The sequence below is a fragment of the Neovison vison genome, chromosome 6 (assembly GCF_020171115.1).
Source record: "Neovison vison isolate M4711 chromosome 6, ASM_NN_V1, whole genome shotgun sequence".
Classification (NCBI taxonomy): domain Eukaryota; kingdom Metazoa; phylum Chordata; class Mammalia; order Carnivora; family Mustelidae; genus Neogale; species Neogale vison.
This window is the reverse complement of record NC_058096.1, coordinates 149699513-149708650: the sequence shown is the minus strand read 5'-3', so window position 1 is coordinate 149708650 and position 9138 is coordinate 149699513. Positions and strand designations below refer to the sequence as shown.

Genomic DNA, 9138 nt, shown 5'->3' with positions numbered 1-9138 from the left:
TTACATACTCAGCACATTTTTCAAGCGATGGGAAGATTATTCTATCATCTGAATACACTTAATTATTACAACTGGCCAGCAGTCATTTATAGAAATTGTTCATAAATATTTAAACATACTGCCTGGAAACATTTCTAAAGAGCTTTTAATATTTCTCAGTTGAGGTACATTGGTGTGATTTTCCAAGATCATGCTTTTGACATTGAAGTAATTGAAAAATCCAGGGCAAACTGACTAACCCCAGTAACAAAGAAATCTATTGTTTTCTTGCCTTGTGTTTTATTTTATATTCATTTATTTTAGGCCCATCATATTCATTCTGCTCAATTGAATCTCTGAATACGGAATTCCTGCCTGACCCTTCCCAATTTGTCCACCATTCTGGTGTTGCCAAACTCCCTCCACCCAAAGCTGTTTGATGGTTTATCTATAAGAGAGCGACGATGGAGGAGAATTTGCCAAGGGCAAACTGTAAAAATGTCATGAGCAGTTCTCACAATTTTATGATTCTTTTAAAATTATTTTATGCTATCATTTCTATACTGAAATATTTTGATTTCCAGAGAGCATTTGGGTAGCAAAAATGCAAGGACTGTACTACAAAACTGCACTGCATAGTTACAAAGGTATGCATCTTGCTTTCAGACACACAGTTTATTTATTCTGCAGCACTGGCCTAAGCTTCCCTGTAAGCCTGATTCCCATAAGAAATGGGAACAACTCAGACGTACCAATTAATAAAGTTTCAGATTTTTACAATTCATCAGTTTCCTTCCAGTATAAATATTTGGTCCTTCAAAGTTGAGCCCTTTATCATATCTCTGAATATCCTAAATGGTCTTTTTGGAAAGAATTATGTCTTTTCAGATAAGACAGCTGTACACGGTCTTCTTTTCTCTCAGTTCCATTGCCCTTTTCCAAGATGGTATTTGGGTATTTGGGGAATGAGATGGGAGAGGTATCACCAGTAGGACTTCATGGTTGGAGAGTGTAGCAGTGCTTTCATTCCTGTAGGTCTTCTGCTTCCTCAGGTATCTTTCTGAGGAGATGTCCCTTGTCTGGTAGCTTGTGTGATGTATGACCTATTGCTATTTGCACATAAAGTAGGCAGGCTGATCTCCCTCAGCTGGGTCTAGGTTCAGCTGCATTCCCTGATGGTCTCAACCTCTCTTCTGTTCTAAGTGCTGTCACAAAGGCCTCTGAATACCTTCACATCCACCATACAGCCCTTGGCCTAGGTGTTCTATATGACAGGCCCCTTGGTTCTCACCTGGGTAGGCCCTAAGGCAGAGACACTTGACTTCAGCTTGAACATCTGTCTTTGGGGACCTGTGAAAATTCCTGACTCTCAGATCAAGCCAAAGGATAGTGGTCCTCAAGAAACATGTGGAGGACTTGTCAAAACACAGGCAGCTGAGCCCCACTCTCAGAGTTCCTGATTCAGTAGCTCTGGAGTGGGGTCCAAGAATTTGCATCTCTAACACATTCCAAGGTGATGCTGATAGTGCTGTCACCCTTTGAGGATCTCTAGCCATAGAAGAACCAACCCATAGGAAAGCTGAGACTTCAATACTTTTCATTTTACCTTGCTGTGGTTTGATATGGTTGATGATCATATGACATGATCATCTTCTGGACTCCTTGATGTGAACTTTTATTTTAAAAAACAGCCCCCTGTTTTTGGTGTTTCCCTCACCTAACACACTGTGTCTCTTTGGGTTGCTTACATTCCCCACTCCCACCCCCATCCTGTTTTTTACAGCCTTTCATCCCTTCACAACCTTTGCAAACCAGAATAACTGGATTTGGCCTTCCCATTTCCTATTTGCAATATTCTCTTACCCTAGGCAATAAGCTAAATGGCACAGCTGCCATAGAAGTCTGGGTACTTTCTTTTCTTTTTTTTTTTTTTTTTCTCATTGTGTTAATTTTTATTTGCCCGTTTAAGTGATCTTTTTTTTTTTTCCAATTTATTTATTTTCAGAAAAACAGTATTCATTATTTTTTCACCACACCCAGTGCTCCATGCAAGCTGTGCCCTCTATAATACCCACCACCTGGTACCCCAACCTCCCACCCCCCCGCCACTTCAAACCCCTCAGATTGTTTTTCAGAGTCCATAGTCTCTCATGGTTCACCTCCCCTTCCAATTTACCCAAAAGCACATACCCTCCCCAATGTCCATAACCCTACCCCCCTTCTCCCAACCCCCCTCCCCCCAGCAACCCACAGTTTGTTTCGTGAGATTAAGAGTCACTTATGGTTTGTCTCCCTCCCTATCCCATCGTGTTTCATGGATTCTTCTCCTACCCACTTAAGCCCCCATGTTGCATCACCACTTCCTCATATCAGGGAGATCATATGATATTTGTCTTTCTCCGCTTGACTTATTTCGCTAAGCATGATATGCTCTAGTTCCATCCATGTTGTCGCAAATGGCAAGATTTCGTTTCTTTTGATGGCTGCATAGTATTCCATTGTGGGTACTTTCTTTACACTTTATGAAAGATCTGGTTCCAGAAATGGCCAAGATATTTAGAAAATTGTGGCTTTCTGTCCCCTTCCTCTGCAACAGTAAGCAGTTAGATGTCTCAGGTTAGCTAGAGGGAAGATTTTGACCATGTAATTCCAAAGTACAGAGGTCATTAATATTTCACTAAATCAACCTTGTTACAGATAAATTTCATTGAGGACCCCATTCTAGTTCTTTCTTTGAGGGACTAGTGGCCAAAGGGCTCAAATTACAGGGCATGTGACATGTTATAAAATAGAAAGAAAATCTATCCCTAGTGCTAAAGTGGTTTTTAAATTACTCAATTAGACATTATGGAACCAAAAATCCCTATATACTGTAATCATTTTCAAATATTCACTTTCCTGCCAATAGCCACATTTTGCCAGGTTGTGGAGACAAAGCAAGTTGGCAAGGTGACGAGAAACCTGTAATTGGCAGTGCAGAATATCTTTCTGTTGCCAATTTCATGGGCAGGTGCCCGGGACTTGATAAGATGTGAGAGGGAAATGTGTTGCTATGATTCTGAACTTTATAGAAAGCCACTTCCTGCTATTTTAATGTTTATGACCTCAAATCTTGCTGCTAAAATTTTTTAGGTAGTTAAGTCATCTTGGTGAGTCTAGCACCATATGATACTTTCTAAATTTGGGGAAAGAAATAAGACATTCAAATAGGTATAAGGTCCAGAAAACAAATCAGACTCCACAGTACTATATAGCTTCTTTTGAGCATTCCCTGTTACAGAGCTCACTAGAAATTAATTTAACTGACGTCTTGGCTTTGAATTTTGTTAATTTCTGGAACTTTTAATTTTCATTTTATTTCTTTTCAGTGTTCCAGAATTCATTGTTTATGCACCACACCCAGTTCTCTATGCAACATGTGCCCTCCTTAATACCCACCTTCAGGCTCACCTAACCTCCCACCTCCCTCCCCTCCAAAACCCCCCAGTTTGCTTCTCAGACTCCACAGTCTCTCATGGTTTGTCTTCCCCTCCAGTTTCCCCCAACTCCCTTCTCCTCTCCATCTCCCAATGTCCTCCATGTTATTCCTTATGTTCCACAAGTAAGTGAAACCATAAGATAATTGACTCTCTCTGCTTGACTTATTGTACTCAGCATAACCTCTTCCAGTCCCATCTGTGTTGATACAAAAGTTGGGTATTCATCTTTTCTGATGGAGGCATAATACTCCATTGTATATATGGACCACATCTTTCTTATCCATTCGTCTGTTGAAGGGCATCTTGGTTCTTTTCACAGAACCAAGCAACTGTGGCCATTGCTGCTATGAACATTGGGGTACAGATGGCCCTTCTTTTTACTACATCTGTATCTTTGGGGTAAATACCCAGTAGTGCAATAAAATGTCATAGGGAAGCTCTCTTTTTCATTTCTTAATGAATCTCCATACTGTTTTCCAAAGTGGCTGCATCAACTTGCATTCCCACCAACAGTGTAAGGGTTCTCTTTTCTCCACATCCTCTCCAACACTTGTTGTTTACTGTCTTGTTAATTTTGGCCATTCTGACTGGCATAAGGTGGTATCTTAATGTGGTTTTGATTTGAATCTCCCTGATTGCTAAAGATGATGAACATTTTTTTCGTATGTCTGTTAGCCATTTGTATGTCTTCATTGGAGACGTGTCTGTTCATGTCTTCTGCCCATTTTTTGACATGATTATCTGTTTTTTTTAATGTTGAGTTTGAGGAGATCTTTATACATCTTGTATATCAGCCCTTTGTCTGTAGTGTCATTTGTGAATATCTTCTCCCATTCCATGGCTTGCCTCTTTGTTTCATTGACTGTTTCCTTTGCTGTGTAGAAGCTTTTGATCTTGATGGAGTCCCAAAAGTTCATGTCCACTTTTGTTTCCTTTGCCTTTGGAGACATATCTTGAAAGAAGTTCCTGTGGCTGATGTTGTAGAGGTTACTGTCTATGTTATGCTCTAGGATTTTGATAGATGTCTGCCTCACATTGAGGTCTTTTATCCATTTCGAGTTTATCTTTGGGTATGGTGTAAGAAAATGGTCGAGTTTCATTCCTCTACACGTAGCTGTCCAATTTTCCCAGCACCATTTATTGAAGAGACTGTCTTTTTTCCACTGTATATTTTTTCTTGCTTTTTCAAAGATTATTTGACCATAGAGTTGAGGGTCTATATCTGGGCTTGCTACTCTGTTCCACTGGTCTGTATCTGGTTTTGTGCCAGTACCATGTTGTCTTGGTGATCACAGCTTTGTAGTAAAGCTTAAAATGAGGCAATGTGATGCCCCCAGTTTTGTTTTTCTTTTTCAACATTTCCTTAGCAATTTGGGGTCTCTTCTGGTTCCATAGAAATTTTACTATTGTTTGTTCCAGATCCTTGAAAAATGCCAGTGGAATTTTGATCAGGATGGCATTGAAAGTATAGATTGCTGTAGGCAGTATAGACATTTTAACAATCACTGTTAAATCATACCAAAGGGATGATGGTTGGGGTATTTGCCAAGTATATCAGCCAGAAATGGAGTACAATCATTGATCCCTTACATATAGAAGAAAATTTTTGCTAAGCCTTTGCTGACTTTTGGTTTCATCATACAACTTCTAATTTCTATTAGTACAGACACAAAGGAAACTTTTGCATCCAGAAAAAGGCAAAGGCAGCATTGTTGGACATTATTTACTGGCCCCCATTTAGGGGTCTAACCCTGAACACCATCTCTGCTCAGTGAAATGCACCCCCTTCCTAGACCTCATAGGAGAATGGGCATCAGTTTTTCCTAAAATAGATCCTGGTTCTCTCATTTTATCTAGTTCATTTTTATTGCACATTTTTATTGTTATTTTCTCATAAGGGAGGGTCTTTAATGTAAAGAGGTTATTCTGAAGTGAAGAAAACCATTTTCGGCGGGGAGGGAATCTGCTTTGAGTAATGTTTGTCTTTTAATCAGCCTGATATAATGGAAATATACCATACCAAAGATGAGAAAAACTGAGTTCATCTTCCATTTCAGGCACTAATATTATACATCATAGAGCAGATCTTTCCTCACTGGATTGCTTTTGTAAAATAGAAAGCTGACCCAGAAGACCTCTATTCTTCTTTTTTCTACTGTTTTAACAATATGAAGATTTGTATTAAGATGCTGTAGGAGTCCTTGGACTGCTCACATTCCCTCTAAGCTACCTATTACCACCCAGTTTGCTTCAGTCCAGCAAAGAACCTATCAAGGTGCCCACAGCTGAAGCTGACTCTCTTTCTGTGTGTGTGTGTGTGTGTGTGTGTGTGTGTGTGTGTATAAGGGGTGGAATTACTGAAACGACTTCTAAGACTTATGCAGGGTCTGCCCCCCTAGGGTGCTTATTAAAAACCCACATATTTGCCTCCAAAGAGTCCCCACAACTTTTGGGGAGAGACTACCTAAGGTAATGGAAGTATTTGGCTCTGGGGGTCCTATGGTAGAATGCCCAGACTGCTTCCCCTCTTGTAGCCAGGATTTTTATTGTCAAACAGTGTGTTATCTAGAAATCAGGCCAACTTACATTACTCTTTATAAGCTCTTCTAGCTCTGTTTCCCTATTTTTGTTTTTATAGGGGATGGTTTCCGCCCCTCCGGGAAGCCCTTTTTCCCTACCACTAACTTATTACAGACTACAATTTTTAGAATTAATGTTGCATCATGAATCAATGCATCTCCAAGATGCATATCAAAGCCTGAAGGAAGATTAAAAGCCAATCAAGACAATGGCATGGAGATGTTTCTCAAGGTAGTGAATTTGTTAGGGGTCCTTAGCGTTCCAAGTCAGGAAGAGAAACCATGGTTTCTACACACAGAGATTTCCTTCTACAAACTCCCAGAAGTCCATTAGTGAACACCTAGTCATGATATATTAACCTGTCATCTATCACTGAGTTAAATCCCTAAAAGAAGACTCTTATGAAGTTTTAGTATGTTTATAATTACCCTATCTTCACTGAATCTAATTGAATACTTCCACATAAAATGGCAGGAAAGGAATTATACGTACAAAGCAGCTTTTAATTAAGAGGAAAAGCACCTATGTGTACTTGGCTCCTTGGTGTTATTTTAGTTTTCTCAATGTAGAGCATGGCATATCAGCTTTTAAATGGCTTCTGATTAATAAGTACTTGTTTCAAGGCTATAGAGACTGAAATAAGATAAATACATATTAACAGTGTGGGAACAATAACAAAAGGAAATAAATGTCACTTGTTTAAAATGCATATTGTAAGTGATTCCAAAAGCATGGAAATGCAGTTATTAAACCAGCATGGAGGACCACGGTCCTATTTTGTTGAAGTAATTAAATACTCTCCTCAAGTTTATGGCTCCTTGGATCATTTTAGGCAAATGAAAATTGGAGGGGAAATGTTAACGAGGGCCTAATAGATGGCAGCCAGCTTGACTTCTTGATATCAGTGGACATAGTAGCTGTGTTTCGAAGACCATTTGCTATGGAAAATGCGTGGCCTATTGAATTTAGGGCTGAAGATGGAAAAGGGCTCAAATAAATGGTACCATAGCCAGTGTTTTCTATCAGTTGCCACACAATTACAGTATTGACAAAAACAACAACACTAATAAGAGTGGAAACTTCTGAGCACTTAGTACAGGAGAGGCACTATTTCAGACAGTTAATAAGTGTTAGCTCACTTGAATTTGACCATAATGACGTGGTGTAAGAAGAATTCTATCATCATACTGACCATTATATCACCCTCCTCTGACCCTCCAAACCAGAGGTTGTCTTACCTCCTGACACTCCATGAAGATGGCCTAGATTTACTCCCTTCTTACATGGCTCATGATAGGCATCTTCACTTCCATTTACTCATCTCTGGCCCTTTCACTATGAGAAAACAAGCTGACTGAGATCATAGACTGTATCTTACTAGCCACTCTATCTTCACAGCGCCTAGATCACTGATTTCTTGTTCACATATTTGTAGAATAGGAGATTTGCATAAATTAAGAAATATTGCTCTGCAGTCAGGTCTTCAGATACATATGGCTTTGCTGCATACTGGCCATGGCCCACTACCTGATATAGCAAGGGCACATCTATGTCCCAAAAATGGGCTCATGGAGCATCAGCTGTTCAGCTGTGGGGATGGCATCCCCTACAATTATTTTCATATTCTTGCTGAGTACACTGACTTACTGCAGACCAGGAAGACCTGACTTCTGCTCTGATCAAAAACATCACCCCGGGGGCACATGACTGGCTCCCACAGTAGAGCATGCAACTCTTGATCCTGGGGTCATGAGTTTGAGCCCTATGTTGGGTGCAACTTAAAAATAAAATGAGATTTAAAAAAAAACTTTAAAATTAAAAAATAAGCAAACAAACAAACAAACATCATTCTGAAGACCCCACTGGTTTCCTCAACAGTCACAGAGACTGGCATGGCCATTGCAAAGGTCTTTACAGGAGGTATTGGCTTATCCATCACAACTGTACACCTGAGGTCCAAATCAATAAGTTACAAAAGTGAAGAAATATGAGCAGGGATTCATCACAGATTCTGAGTTCCAGTCCTGAAAATCAAGTTCAGGATGTGTTTGAAGCCAAAGCCTGGCATGGCTTCAAACACCAACACAGGCTGGATGGGGAGTTGATATTTTCGAGGAGGAGGAGCATGGCTGGTTTTTGGAAGTGATCATGATGAAGATGGAATACTGGGTGGTAGCCCCTGCAGGCATCACATTGAAGGAAGCAAAAAAATTCCACAGTGCAACAAGAAGGGAAAGTTACCCATTGTAAATGAAGATGATGTAATGGTAGCCATCATTGCCCAGACAGACCTGAAGAAGAACCAGGGTTACCTAATGGCTTCCAAAGACGCCAAGAAGCAGCTGATAGTGGAACAGCTATTGATACTCATGAAGATGACAAGTATTGGCTGGACTTGCTAACCCAGGACCACTAGCATCCAGCACTCCTGCCCGGACACTGGTTGCAAGAGTTTGACCCAAGATCAAGCCATGATGAATTCTGCGCAACTCCAGTTTGAGAAGAGAACATCCTTAGCTCAAGTGGAAGGTGGTGTCCACACCCTCCATTTGTATAAGAGGCTTTTCTGAAAAAGGATACAGCATCATACCCCCTTGGTTTTTCAATAAACATTGGTGGGGGGGGCAGAAATACTATGTAGCTTTCTTTTTCTCTCAGAGAATATTCCAGAAATTATTTGTGTGTTTTGTTTTGTTTTGTTTTGTGGGGGAAGGGACAGAGGGAGTGGGAGAGAGAAAAACTTAAGCAGGCTCTATACCCAGCATGGAGTCTGATACAGGGCTCAATCTCACAGTCCTGAAATCATGACCTGAGTCAAAACCAAGAGTTGGATTCTTAACTAACGAAGCAACTCAGGGGTCTGAGGAATGTTTTAAATATTCATAGCTTTGATTTAAAAGGAAAAAATCTAGTTGTGGGGTGCCTGGGTGGCTCAGCAGGTTAAAGCCTCTGCCTTCGGCTCAGGTCATGATCCCAGGCTCCTGGGGTCCAGCCTGGCATCAGGCTCTCTGCTCCACAGGGAGTCTGCTTCCTCCTCTCTCTCTGCCTGCCTCTCTGCCTACTTGTGATTTCTGTCTGTCAAATAAATAAAATCTTTTTA

General features: G+C 40.5%; 1 pseudogene; it reads left to right on the top strand.

The window, feature by feature from the left end:
• The first annotated feature begins 7553 nt into the window (after positions 1-7553).
• On the top strand, positions 7554-8454 carry LOC122910156 (annotated as a pseudogene).
• The last annotated feature ends 684 nt before the right edge of the window (positions 8455-9138 follow it).